We start from the raw sequence: 12,733 nt of genomic DNA on the forward strand, positions 1-12,733 counted from the left end.
AAGGGGATGGCAAAGGTATAAATACAATGGACATTAGCTGAATATTATGTCATGGTGAAGGAATTTGAGGCAGAGGTGTTAGAACACTTTCCTATAAGGAAAGGAGAGGTCCAGGTGCATTTGAAACTGATCAGGCTAGAAAGACTTAAGTTAGAGGTGGAAGAAGCAAAGCAACAGAGAGAAGAAAAGGAAAGACAGAGACAGTTTGAGAGGAAGATATGACAGTGTGAGGATCTGGTGGCAGACCGTGGGGAGAGGTTGAATGTTAGTCGGGAAATTAGGTTGGTACCTCCACTTGAGGAGGCAGAAATTGATAGGTACTTCCTACATTTTGAAAAAGTGGCCATGAATCAGAAGTGGCTGAGAGATAAGTGGGCTGTGTTGTTACGAAGTGTACTTAAGGGAAAGGCTCAAAGAGCGTATTCAGTGTTGTCTGAGGAAGTCGCAGATGATTATGATGAAGTGAAAGAGGCTATACTTAGTGCTAATGAGTTAGTGCCCAAGGCATATCAACAAAAGTTCAGAGACTTAAGGAAGCAGTGGAATCAAACGTTTGTGGAGTTTGTCTATGAGAAGTGTGTGTATTTTGATCGTTGGTGCGCTTCAGAAAAGGTGGATGAGGATTTTTACCACCTGAGGGAGTTGATCCTAATCGAATAATTTATAAGTTGTGTCCCTGACAACATACAGACAGACATAGATGAGAAGGAGGCTAAGACCCTGCCAGAATCTGCTAAGTTAGCAGATGAGTACGCTTTAACTCACAAGGTAAAGTTTTCTGCGAGTAAGAGCTACCAGAGGGGTAGTAGGGATAATAGAGAGAGCCTACTGGCTAAGTCAGAAATTTAAGCAGGGGACTAGCGGAAAAGAGAAAGAAGACGAGAAACAGTCGGGAGGAAGGTTCCCTAGTTTAACGTATTTTAATTGTGGGAAGGCCAGTCACATAGCGCCTAAGTGTTTTGCTCCAAGAAAAGAGAAAGGAAAAGGAACGCCAGCAGCCCCGACTGCCTGTATGGAGCCGGTTAACATACTGCTAAGGAAGGAGGGGTCAGACCGCGTTCAGGAAGGAAGCGAGAGGTTTATTTCAAACAGGTTGTTATCTGTAAAGGAGGGATCAACCCCAGTTCTAGTGAGAATCTGGAGAGACACTGGGGCTTGTCAATCATTAATCCTAAGGAAGGTGTTGGAATTCAGTGCTGAGACAGAGACTGGTGAAGTAAGTGGATAAAAGGCATTGGAAAAGGGACAGAGGCCATACCTTTGCATAATATATTTCTGAAATGTGACTTAGTATCCGGACCAGTCACAATAGTGGTGCGGTCTGAACTGCTGATGGACGATGTGGATGTCTTACTCGGTAATGACTTTGCAGGTGGGGATGTGTACTCAGCAGTTCAGCTAACGAGCAAGCCTGCAGCTGCTGAGGAACCACCCATAGATTCTGAAGTTTATCCCGCTTGTGCAGTAACCAGAAGCATGTTGAAAAAGGCTGCTGAGATAAACATTGATTTATCTGAGACCTTTTTACCATCTCTGTACCAACAGGATTTAAAGGATAGTAAGGATGAGGACAGTAAAGGGGACAAGGCAGATTTATATTTGTCAAGGAAAGAATCTGTGAAGGAAGAGAGCAAAGATGCAGAAATTGTGGCTTTAAAAGAGACAGCTCTCTCTAAGGAAGAAATTACAAATGAGCCAGTGGGATACTACAGTAAGGATGGAGTGTTAATGAGAAAGTGGAGGCCAGCTACAGTGCCCGCAAATGCAGATTGGGTGATTGTACACCTGGTGGTGGTTCCAAAAGTTTATAGGGATGAAATTTTGAACCTGGCCCACAAGATAACCCTAGGTGGACATTTTGGAATAAAGAAAACTGTACATAGGGTTATGAAGGAATTCTACTGGCCAAATATGAGGAGAGATATTGTTAATTATTGTATAAGGTGTCACACGTGCCAGGTGGTGGGAATGCCGAATTAGGCCATCCCCAGGGCACCCCTCTGACTGATATCCGCTTTCGGGGAACCATTTTCCCGAGTCATTGTGGACAGTGTGGGATCCTGGTGATTTTTATAGCTTGAAAGAGATAGTTGTAATTGAAGAACTGAAGTGTGTTCCTGATGATGTAAGGGCATTCTGAGATGAAAAGATGCCACTACCTCACGGGAGTCTGCTGGGTTGGCAGACGAGGTTGTTTTAACCCACAAGGTTGAGTTTACTCTGGATGGGAGTTTCCCAGAGAGTAGCTGGGAGGATCAGGGGAACCTGGAATTTGAAACTGGGACTGGTATTAAAAGCCTAGAAGAGGCAGCTGTCCGGATTGCTTGTGTTCAGGTTGATGAAGTACCTGTGGATTCACAGGGTACTGAACCTTGTGTTGAGACTGAGTTAAAGTCTGAGGGGTCTGACTTGGTTAAAAAGGAATGCAGTCCTTTTGTGTCAGATGGACTTGGTTCAGTGAGTAAGGGGTTAACCTTGGTATCAGTGGAAAGTGAGGATTCTCAGTCACTTGTGTTAGAAGGTGTTCTAAAAGTTAGTGATGCGATAAAAGCTGGTGAGGTGAATTTTAGTGAAGATATTGAGAAAAGTGTTACTGGACTTCTGAATAAAGTAAATTTAAAGTCGGGATTGGTTTCAGGACCGTTGACCTTGTTGGAGAGACAGTAGTTTGGTAATAAGGTGCCTACTAGTCTGTTACAGTTTGTTTTGGAATTTAAAGATTAACAACTTGGTGATGTTGTTCATGTTTGTGATTTGGAGAGATCATCTGCTGGTGTTATTATGGAAACTAATAGAATTAAAGATCCTGAAGATAAAATTAATGACTTGCTTAAAATTAAAGAGTTATTTGGAAGTTCAGCAAATGGGCTTAGTTTGGAAAACATTGGTGATAAGCTAGCACCTGTGCAGGGAGTCTATGAAGGCCTTATCCAAGCTGGTAAGCACGCTGATCACCTGATGGTTAAGTGTTCTGTTTGAAGTGGAAAAGGGACAATGGTTGACCAAATGCCACTTTCGATAACAGGATCTGGTTTTGCAGGAATTTGACTTCTTTTGTAAAAAAGCTTGTGAAAGGTAAAGACAATATCATGGTAGATTGACTGAATGTTAAGTTTAAAAGTGAAATAGATATTAGTATTTGTATACACTTCTGTAATGTACTACATGATAATCACATATGTATTGTATTAAACTCTGTAATGTATATTTAAGTTTAAATTTTTACCCCTGTAAAAATTTCCTAAAAAGGGGGGTGTGATGGGCAAACTGAGTTTGAGATGGGGTCCAGAGTTGACCCTATTGACCTGAGCTGCTATTGAGAGAGAGAGCGGGAGGCGTCCAGCGCAGATGTGAGAGAGAGAGAGAGAGAGAGAAACATGATTTAATGTTGTGGTTCTTCGGCTAATTATTTACCTTTGCTCCAAGGACACTTTTTGCCTGCTTGTTAAGATTCCTGCAGAGACAGCAGGGCAGAGCCGGTTGATGGACAGCCGGTGTCCAGCATGTGGAGATAAAAAGGTCTGCTAAGACACAGGCAAACATAGCATGGGACACTGAACGAGCTTTGTGCACCCACGTGAAGGTGGGGGTTTTGGAGGATCAATCGGGGAAACCGATCAGTGGTTCACAGTGTGTAAAGGTGCAACTGGTGGGGAACTGTTTGTGTGTCCACCTCGCCTGGGTGACAGGTCCACCACTCAAGAACGGTCGTACATGATATGGTCATAGTCGGTGACCACAACAGAAAGACAACGGGAAGATCGACGACAACGGCATCACCTCTCATCACCTCTCTCTCTCTCTCTCTCCAACGATACTCAAACAACTACCTTGTCCTGAACTGAACTGGACTCTGCATCATATCATAAGACTGTATCCATTTACTCCTAACTCTGAAAGAGCCTGGTTTTGGCTCCTATTTCCACACTTTTGCTAACCTGTTTCATATATTTGCATTTTATAGTACTGTATTGCTAAGTTACTAATAAACACTATTAGTTACTAGTAATAACAGACTCCAAAGTGTTTTCCATTTCTGCGGGTTCTTATCCCGGTCAAAGGGTACGTGACATATCAAGAGTAAAATGGAGGATAAAGTTGATATTGGACCACTGGAAAATGATGCTGGTGAGGTAGTAATGGGGGACAAAGAAATGGTAGATGAACTTAATAGGTACTTTGCATCTATCTTTACTGTGGAAGGCACAAGCAGTGTGCCAGAGGTCTGTCAGAGTCAGGCAGGAGGAGTGAGTGCCATTGCTATTGGAAAGGAAAAAGAGCAAGGCAAAGTTAAAGGTCTTAAGGTGGACCTCGACCAAATGGACTACAGCCCAGAGTCCTGAGAGAGGTTGCTGAAGAGATAACAGATGCATTGGTCATGATCTTTCAAGAATCACTTGAGTCTGGCATGGTCCCGGAGGTCTGGAAGATTCCAAATGTCACTCTACTCTTACAGGAGGGAGGAAGGCACAAAAAGGAAATTATAGATCAGTTAGCCTAACCTCAGTGGCTGGGATAGTGTTGGAGTCTATTATTAAGGATGAGGTTTCAAGGTACTTGGAGAAAAATGATTAAGTCAATGTAAGCATGGTTTCTGTGAAGGGAAATCTTGCTTGACAAATCTGTTAGTGTTCTTTGAGGAAGTAACAAGTAGGGTGAACAAAGGAGAAGCAGTGGATGTCATTTACTTGGAATTTTTGAAGGAGTTTGATAAGGTGCCACACATGAGGCTGTTGGAGAAAGGCATAGCTGTCAGGAAACAGTGAGCAGGAATAAAAGGGGCCTTTTCTAATTGATTGCAGTTGAGTAGTGGTGTTCCTCAGTGGTCAGTATTGGAACTGCTGCTTTTCACATCGTTTGTCAGTGATTTAGATAATGGAATTGATGGCTTTGAAGCAAATTTTGCAGATGATGTGAAGATAGGCGGAGGGGTAGGTTGTCTGAGTAAGCAATGTGATTGCAGCAGGGCTTAAGCAAATTGGAAGAATAGATAAGAAAGTTGCAGATGGAATACAATATTGGAAATGTAGGATAAAGCATTTTGGTAAAAAGAGCAATAGTGCAGACTATTATCTAGGAAGAAGGTTCAAACATCAGAGGTGAAAAGGGTCTCTCAGAAGGCTCCATGCAAGACACCCAGAAGCTTAATTTACAGGCTCAGTCTGTGGTAAAGAAGTCAAATGCAATGTTGGCATGTATTTCAAGAGGAGTACAATATAAAAGCAAGGAGATTGTAATGTTCTCGCCCGGGTGTAACGTAACGCTGAGGTAAACGTCGAGATAAACCGGAGTCAATGAAAACAAGGTCGCAGTAAGATTAACCATTTACTGTTCACTCTTCACATTAACGTATGGTGAAAACTGTTGATAAAACAATACAAGATTGGTACAGTGTTTGTTTCCTTCTAAATATCACATTTACATTGTGAATACTTGCAAAGGTAAAACTACATTACATTAAAGTGCAGCATACAGTCAGAATCTAGCTGCTCCATTGACTGCTTTAAATACACTTCAATACAAACTATCCCGACTCTTTAACTAACGAAAACATAAACCTTATCGACCGTTGTTACTTTTAACAGAATCGGCGTTAACATTTTAACTCAACATATTGATTATCTAATGACTTACAGTGTTGCTTTCACTGTGTCTTTGGTGCATAGAGAAAACTTAACCAGCGCTGTGGCGGCACATGTGAGTGACCCCCACCCTTGCGTTTATCTCAAACCGGTATTTTCCCACAAGACGCGGCGAACCCGGATGTGACGTCATCGCAGCCGCGATGCATTACAGACAAATAAATTGATTTAAACAATTCTAAGTTTAACTAAAAAAATGCTAACAAATTACTAAGCGAAAATATTATAAACTAAATAACTGCCATAAAGGCAACACACTCCCCGCTTGACCTTCGTAAGGTCACAATGAACATAATACAAACTTCAGTCTCTAAATCAGTCATTAGGTAGAAGTAGAATGACTTCTGTAACTGGCCTTTGGTAAATTTTCACATCGCCTTGGTCGGTAGTTTTCAACTCGACTTTCCTGACATGTCCATCCCTACTAGGGAATGTGGCAGTGATTCTGGCCATTGGCCAGCAGTTGCGGGCGATTTGCTTGTCCCTGAGCAGGACTAAATCTCCAACTTGAAGGTTCCTTCTCCATTGCTTTGTGTACAGGTCCTTATCGGAGAAGTCCCCTGGTGGAGGGGCAGCTCCTGCCTTCTGCGTAAGGAGCATTGATGGCGAGAGTATGAAGGGGTTTTCCAGGTCAGAAGACACGGGTAGGAGTGGTCATGCATTTATAATGGTGGTGACCTCTGCCATTAGTGTGCCCAGTACCTCGTGGGTCGATCGGGTGCGTTGCTGCATCTCAGGTTTCCTTTTCATGGTTTTTTGCAAGGACGTGAACTGCTTGACTGCCTGCTCTTTGTTGTTTGGCAAGCACTGGCGTGGTTCTCTGAAAGGTAGTGGGGCGACCCCACTATTTGCTTTGTCTCTGAAGACCTTGGTGTCCTCTGTTTTTAAGATGATGGCGTCTTGAGCCGATGGAGCAAGTTTATTATCATGCTCCTTTTGGGCGAAGACTGACTGACCCAGCGTCTCGTCAGTTACTTTGCGCTTGTTAAAGCCTTGTGGTGCTTCCTGGACGCACATGGAACTTGTGTGGGGTTGAAGAATCGAATGGCGGCTACTCTCTAGCACATTGGTCTTGAGTGTGTTAACCGTTGATTTGTCTATGTTGCCAGGGCACACCTCTCCTATCACCACCCAGCCCAGATCCAGGCGTTGCGCAAAGGGGGCATCGTGTGGTCCATTGACTTGCTGCCTAACCTTGTGTACCCGGAGAACATCCCTCCCTAATAGCAGGAGTATTTCTGCTTCTGGATCCAGCTCTGGGATGTGTTTGGCGATGTGGTGGAGATGTGGTTGGTGTAGCACCGCACTTGGCGTCGGGATCTCAGTGCGGTTATTCAAGATTTTCTCGCACTCTAAGAGTGGAGGGAGACAGATGAGGACTTTACCATCCAGGGACTCGATCTGGAAGCCTTCGGCCCTCCTTCCGTAAGTTTTCATGTTGCCTGAGCAAGTTCTAAGGTAGTATGGGAACTGCTCACTCTCAATGTTGAACAAGTTAAAGAACTCTGGACTGACTAGCGAGCGGTTGCTCTGATCGTCCAGAATTACATAGGCTTTGATGGCCTTGTCTTTGGCTCCCTTAGGGTACACCTTAGTGAGACAGATCTTTGAACAAGAACGGCTTGCCTGAGCTTGACCGCAAACTTCCGTACAGCTCGAGCTGACAATGGTTGTCCTGGAGTGAGCTTCTCCCTCCCCGCCGTCCTGTTGTGGAGGTGAAGGAGCGTTGTCGGTTTGCGGTAACGGGCCAGGATGCATGGCCCCGTCGTGATTAGTGCTATTACATTCCGGGCACTTCACAGCGATCGCACACTCTCTAGCACAGTGAGAGGTCGAGGAACAGCATTTAAAACATATTCTTCTCTCCTCGAGGAGGGCCTTCCTCTCTTCAAGGGGTTTTTTCCTAAACGTTCTGCATTCCTTGAGGGGGTGGGTTTTGTTATGCAATGGACAATTCTTGCTAGGGTCGTTGTTAGTTGTAAAGACTTCGGTCTTAAGCACTCAGACTGGTTTAATAATGTTGGAATTATTCGAAGTGGATTTATCTGGCTTGGTGTAAATTGTACTGCTTCCTGGACCTATGAGGCTAGGATCATTTCGCTTCTTCGCCTCCTTGCACACAAACCTAGTGAAATACTCGAAGGGAGGAAATCGACCTTCGTGTTCTTCCTTGTAATCTGAGGCAACGGACAACCACCTGTCCTGCAGCCCAAATGGAAGTTTGTCCACGAGTTGTCTAATCCCGGTTGGAGTGTCTAGGTATACTAGACCAGCTGAGTAGCCATCTTCTTTGGCGCCTTGAATCTCCATGAGTAAATCTCCGAATTCTCTTAGCTTGGTGTGGTCCTTGGCTGACACCTTAGGAAAATTTCCCAAACGTTGGCATAGCACCGCCTCAATAATTTCGGGGGCTCCATAGCCCTCCTGAAGTCTCTCCCATGCTTTCTTCAATGCTAGCTCGGGTTTGTTGATGTACACTGAACGCATGCGTCTCACCTGTTCACATGATTCTTTTCCCAGCCATTTTGCCATAAGATCCAACTCCTGGGTTGCTCTGAGCTGGACTCCGTCGATAGCGTTGGTGAATGTGGAGTGCCATGCACGGTAATTTTCAGGTTTATCGTTGAACTGGTATAGTCCTGAAGTGACGAGATCCCGTCATGCGAAATACCGTGCTACGGGTTCGTCTGCAAGTGGCGTGCGGGCTGAGGGAACATGTCCGCAGGTACACGACTGAGGGCGTACATCTGTTATGGAATTTGCTGGTCTGCAAGTGGCCTGCGGGTAACGCCGAGGTAAATGTCGAGATAAACCGGAGACAATGAAAACAAGGTCGCAGTAAGATTAACCATTTACTGTTCACTCTTCACATTAACGTGTGGTGAAAACTGTTGATAAAACAATACAAGATTGGTACAGTGTTTGTTTCCTTCTAAATATCACATTTACATTGTGAATACTTGCAAAGGTAAAACTACATTACATTAAAGTGCAGCATACAGTCAGAATCTAGCTGCTCCATTGACTGCTTTAAATACACTTCAATACAAACTATCCCGACTCTTTAACTAACGAAAACATAAACCTTATCGACCGTCGTTACTTTTAACAGAATCGGCGTTAACATTTTAACTCAACATATCGATTATCTAATGACTTACAGCGTTGCTTTCACTGTGTCTTTGGTGCGTAGAGAAAACTTAACCAGCGCTGTGGCGGCACATGTGAGCGACCCCCACCCTTGCGTTTATCTCAAACCGGTATTTTCCCACAAGACGCGGCGAACCCGGATGTGACGTCATCGCAGCCGCGATGTATTACAGACAAATAAATTGATTTAAACAATTCTAAGTTTAACTAAAAAAATGCTAACAAATTACTAAGCGAAAATATTATAAACTAAATAACTGCCATAAAGGCAGCACAGAGATAATGCAGAGGCTTTATAAAATGCTAACCTGGCCACACAGAATATTGTCAACAGTTTTGGGTCCCATATCTCAGAAAGGATGTGTTGTCATTGAAGAGAGTCCAGAGGAGGTTTATGGGGATGATTATAGGAATTAAAGGGTTAACATGGAGGAGCATTTGCCAGGTTTAGGTCTGTACTCACCAGAATTCACAGGAATGTTGGAGAATCTCATTGAAACTGACCAAATTAGCAGGGGACCAATTGATTCGCAGAGAGAGAAAGACCTTCACATAGGTCGGAGAGTAAAGTTTAAAAAAGGCTCAAGAGGTTTCAGTGAGGAGGCAGAAGTAGGTAGCAGGTAAGACTGTTGTAATAGTTGAATAAAAAGTCACTAATTTATAGCTAATTAAATAAAGTAGGAATTATGCAGGATCAGGTGATGTGCTGTAGCTGCTTGATGTGGAAGCTGGTGGACCCCATTGTTTTCCTGGTGACCACATCTGCAGCAAGTGTTGGGTGCTCGAGGAACTCAGGCTCAATGTTGATGACCTGGAATCTGAGCTTCAAACACTACAGCACATCAAGGAGGGGGAGAGTTACCCAGATTCTCTGTTTCAGGAGGTAGTCACACCCATTAGATCAGCCGTCTCAAATTCGGTCTGTGGCTAGGGACAAGAAGGTGTAACTGTGAGTGAGGTGGGTAGTGGGATCCAAGAGACAGTGGTGGAGGAGCCTCAGCCCTTGAGTTTGTCCAACAGGTCTAAGATTCTTGCTCTCTGTGTGGATGAGGGTGGGGTTGTAGGAAGGATGAACAAACTAACTATGAAACTGTAGTTCATGAGGGGGAGAGAAGTGAAATGTAGTGGTAAATGGGGATAGCATAGCAAGGGGAATAGGCAGAGTTCTCTGTTGCGGGATAGAAGATAGAAGGCTGTGTTCCGTGTCTGGTGCCCGGGTTTAGGACATCTTATCTGACCCGCAGTAGAATTTGCAGTGGGAGGGGAAAGATCCCATTGTCGTGGTCCATGTGGGTACCAATGTTATAAGTAGAATGAGGAAAGAGGTTCCGCTGAGGGAATTTGAACAGCAAGGGACTAAATTAAAAAGCAGAACCAGAAAGGTGATGATCTCTGGATTACTATCTGAGCCACATGCAAATTGGCATAGGGTCAAAAAAATTAGAAAGTTAAATGCATGGTTCAAGGATTAGTGTGGGAGAAGTGGGTTTGAATTCATGGGAAATTGGCACCAGTATTGGGGAAGGAAGGAGCTGCATCAATGGGACTCCACCTGAACCATGATGGGACCTGGATTCTAGCAAATCACATAACTAGGGTTGTGGATAGGGCTTTAAGCTAAATAGAAGGGGAGTGGATTCAACAGATTGGAGGAGTAAGGATAAAGTGAAAAAGAAAAGTGTAGATAAAGATAAAGAAAAAGCAACAGAGAAAAAAGAGTAAAGTAAGAGCGGAGTGAAGAAAAGTCAACTGCAAAAGAGTAAATGATTACAAGATATTAAAAGCACAATGAGTGTAAGGGCATTGTACTTGAAAGGGAGGTGGGGTAGCCCTTTTATTTAGAAATGAGATCAGAGTGTTCAAGGCGATATGAAATCTAAGGAGCAGAAAGTTGAATCCATCTGGGTAGAGATTAGGAGTAGTAAAGGGAAAGAAGTCACAGGTGGGAGTTGTCTATAGGCCACTGAATAATAAATTTACAGTGGCACAGGCAATAAACAGAGAAATATTTGAGGCATGTCAGAATGGGACAGTAGCTATCATAGGGGACTTCAACTTGCACATGTTGGTCAAGGAAGTTTGAGGACTTCATGGAATATATCCATGATGGCTTTCTTGAACAGCATGTTACTGAATCTACCAGGGAATGTGCTATCTTAGACCTGGTCCTGTGCAATCAGAGAGGTAAAATTAGCGATCTTGCTGTTAGGGATCATCTTGGAAAGAGTGATCACAGTATTCTTAAATTTCTCATACAAATGGAGGGTGCAATAGTTTGATCTAAAACCAGTGTATTATGCCTAAACAATGGAAACTACAATGGGATGAGGGACTGGGAACACAGGCTATACGGTGTGATAGTTGAGGAACAGTGGAAGAACTTTCAAAGAAATTTTTCACAGTGCTCAACAAAAGCATATTCCAGTTAAAAGCAAGGACAGTAAGGGTAGGGAGAGTGAGCCTTAGATAACTGAGGAAATAAATGAATGCATTAAACTAAAAATTTGTAGATATAAAGTCACCAAGAGTAGTGGGAAACAGGAAGACTGGAAAAAATTTAAAAAGTAACAATGTACCACTAAGCGGGCAATCGAGCAATAAAGAAAGGGAAGCTAGAATATGAAAATAAACCAGCACAAAATATAAAAACGGATAGTAACAGTTTTTTCTAATTCTAAGTGGAAAAGGGTGGCTAAAGTGAACGTAGGTCCCTTGGAAGACAAGAAAGGGGAATTGATATTGGGTAATGAGGAAATGGCCAAGGTTTTTAATGACTATCTTGTGCCGGTCTTCACAGTGAAGGACACATCTAACATGCCAAAGAGAGATGTTATGGATGCAATGTGAGGTGAGGACCTCAATACAATAGATATCTCGAAAGAGACAGTGCTAAGCAAACTTGTGGGTCAGAAGATAGATAAGATAGAAGGAATTATCCAAAAGATAAGGATGCATAGAGTTGGGTGTGATGTATTAGCATGGATAGAGGATTGGTTAACTAATAGAAAGCAGAGAGTTGAGATACATGGGTATTGCTCTGGTTGGCAATCGGTGGTGAAAGGTGTGCCACAGGGGTCAGTACTAGGCCTGCAACTGTTCACAATATACATTAACGATCTTGAAGAGGATACTGAAAGTAATGTATCCAAGTTTGTTGATGACACTAAATTAAGTGGAAAAGCAAATTGTGCAGAAGATATATGGAGAGTCTGCAGAGAGATATAGATAGGTTAAGCGAATGGGCAAGGTTCTGGCAGATGGAGTACAATGTTGGTAAATGTGAGGTCATCCACTTTGGAAGGATAAAGGAAAGAGTAGATTATTATTTAAATGGTAAAAATATTGCAGCATGTTGCCATGCAGAGGGTCTTGGGAGTGCTTGTGAATGAATCACACAAGGTTGGTTTGCAGATGCAACAGGCTATCATGAAGGTAAATGGATTGTTAACCCTCATTGCTAGAGGGAATAAATTTAAGAACAGGGAGGTTATGCTGCGACTGTACAAGGTTTTGGTGAGGTTGCATTTGGAGTACTGCATGCAGTTCTGGTCTCCTTACTTGAGGAAGTACATACTGGCTTTGGAGGAAGTGCAGAGGAGGTTCATCAGGTTGATTCCAGAGATGAAGAGGTTAGACTACGAGGACAGACTGAGTCACTAGGGACTGTACTCATTGGAATTCAGAAGAATAAGAGGAGATCGTATAGAAAAATATGCTGTTTTGAAAGGAATAGACAAGATAGAGGCAGGAAAGTTGTTTCCACCGGCGGGTGAGACTAAAACTAGGGGACGTAGCCTCAAGATTTGGGGAGGTAGATTTAGGACGGAGGTGAGGGAGAGCTGCTTTTCTCAGGGAGCGGTGAAGCTGTGGAATTCTCTGCCCAATGAAGCAGTAGAGGCTACCTCAGTAAATATTTTTAAGACTAAGTTGGATAGATTATT

The sequence above is a fragment of the Hemitrygon akajei genome, chromosome 12 (genome assembly GCF_048418815.1).
Source record: "Hemitrygon akajei chromosome 12, sHemAka1.3, whole genome shotgun sequence".
In the NCBI taxonomy this organism is placed as follows: domain Eukaryota; kingdom Metazoa; phylum Chordata; class Chondrichthyes; order Myliobatiformes; family Dasyatidae; genus Hemitrygon; species Hemitrygon akajei.